At 40.4% G+C, this 2,421-nt stretch overlaps 1 pseudogene; it reads right to left on the bottom strand.

Moving 5' to 3' along the window:
* Positions 1–1,622: 1,622 nt before the first annotated feature.
* LOC124724045 lies at positions 1,623–1,740 on the bottom strand (annotated as a pseudogene).
* Positions 1,741–2,421: the final 681 nt, after the last annotated feature.

Raw genomic sequence — 2,421 nt, 5'->3', positions numbered from 1 at the left:
GAAAGCCATGCGAACCGTGGTAAGGCGCAACAGACCGCGCGGGTACCCAGCGCGGCAACAACGTAGATGCTTCATTGTTTTCAACATGTCTGCGGCCGATAACAACATCCAGTTGTGCAAAAAACTCAATAAAAAACAGTAATTTTTATTTAATATTTAAATCCCTGGAAAATATTTTTATAAAATCATAAACTTTTTGTTGTAGGATGTCGAAAATATTTCCATCGTTAGTTCCCATAAATACATCTTTCTGCGGTGCATCCGTCACCTGGTACGAAGAACAAAACACAGTTGTGTGGTTATTTCTAATACCCGAAAGACGTTCGCCCGGTGACAGCAGGCTGATGTGCCAGTAAGAGTACACAAAACTGCTTCGATCGGCTGATAAGCGATATCACGGAAGGACGAACGTCGAGCACTGTGCATGCAAGGATTTGGTTTCTGTGCGTTGCAAGGTACGTCCACCGTCGACACATACAATTAAAGCAGAAAACTTAAAGAGCACTGGCGAAGGCCAAATATTATGCGCGGTGTGAGATAAAGAGAGCAGTAGGAAGCAACAAATTGTAGCTCCGATAGTAGAAGTGTGTAGCTTTTTACTGATAAACGCTGTTCAGCTTCACGACAAGTAAGCTTAAAGATCCAAACTGACATATGTTAAATGTTAACAAAAAAACAAGGATTGCAATACGAAATTGTCGACTGTACAGTACGGTAAAAATTTTCAAAAATTATCTCTAGTCGTGAAACAGAACATTTCACAATATCAATCTTTTCTAGAATTCTTAAAAAAAATCTATTTGAAGCGAAAAGTAGTTAAAAAAATAAAACAAGCGGTATACTTTTGTATAGTTCTTTGGCGATGTTAGTCAACTGTATTAAGATGAAAGCTGAAAATATGCGTTACAAAAAATATAACGAAAACAAAATTAATCGTAATGAAATGGTGTCGATTGATTTCGAAAATAAACGATAGCGACTGAATATAGCAGGTGAAATAAATGTATAGCGAGCATAAATATTTAAAATTTAATTTATCGGAAGCAACCTACCTAAATTTCATTCGTCAACAAGTGAAGAAACAAAAGAAATTGGTTTGCCGTGCTGTCAAAACTTGGTGATACATTCTAAATATGTAGCGCGGCCTGGGGGTGGCACACAACGCGGGAAACGGCTTCGTTGTCCTGTCGTGGTAATCGCGAATACCTGCGCTACATTATTCACGGTAATCAATTACCGTACGCAGTACGAGACAGATGAGTGCATTGCATAAGTGGAAATGCAGCTCCCCTGAACAAACTGTTAGCATTGGACACACACTAGTATTTTGGTATCGCGATCTTCATGATGCAGAACGGGTTCGCAACTATTAGAGTGAACGAAATTTAATGCTTAATTCTCATGTAAGGTACAAAAAAAAGCACTCCGTCTTCAGGCCACAAGTGGCCCATCGGGACCATCCGACCGCCGTGTCATCCTCAGGTGAGGATGCGGATAGGAGGGGCGTGTGGTCAGCACACCGCTCTCCCGGTCGTTACGATGGTTTTCTTTGACCGGAGCCGCTACTATTCGGTCGAGTAGCTCCTCAATTGACATCACGAGGCTGAGTGCACCCCGAAAAATGGCAACAGCACATGGCGGCCTGAATGGTGACCCATCCAAGTGCCGGCCACGCCCGACAGCGCTTAACTTCGGTGATCTCACAGGAACCGGTGTATCCACTGCGGCAAGGCCGTTGCCTAAGATACAAAAGAAGATTATAATTTAATTCATTGCTTTCGTAGGATATTGATAGCTCCACAAATGACGCCACAATTTAAAACAAAGTTATGAGACGCAACTGCTTATAATTCGTCTTATCATGTTCCTCTTCATGAGCCAATAAAAGCAAAAATAAAATAACGCGCTCTCTACGCAGGTTCGAACAAGAGAACTTCGTCTTGATAGCGACGGCATTAATTAGGCTGCCATCGCTCTCATGGCAATATGTTTATTTTCATATTCATTTAATAATGTTACTACTGAATTTGTAACAAGAAAATCAGTATTTGTGATAACTTTTTATTGCGTGAGCTCCCGAGCCACATACAAACTACATTCGAAGCTGCCTTCACTTTTCATTATTTGTACGTCCGGAAACACCGAAAACTTTCAAATAATTAAAAAAAAGTTGACGGTAAAATTAAGAAACTGAGAGGAAGCACGAAGCTACTGTGGCTGTTTAAGCGAGTAATCTAAAATGCGCTGTGTAGAAGATTGTCGTTCTTTTCCCGGAATCTGATGGTTTTCTAAAATCTTAACACAAATGAAAAATATGAAATATTAATACCGAGATAAGTTTATCAGTATCAGAACCCACTACAACGTTTTTAAGCCCATTAGTAGCTAGGTATATTCACTTTACGTACGTGCATGGTTCGT

The sequence above is a fragment of the Schistocerca piceifrons genome, chromosome X, assembly GCF_021461385.2.
Source record: "Schistocerca piceifrons isolate TAMUIC-IGC-003096 chromosome X, iqSchPice1.1, whole genome shotgun sequence".
Classification (NCBI taxonomy): Eukaryota; Metazoa; Arthropoda; class Insecta; order Orthoptera; family Acrididae; genus Schistocerca; species Schistocerca piceifrons.
This window is presented reverse-complemented; position numbering and strand designations above follow the sequence as displayed.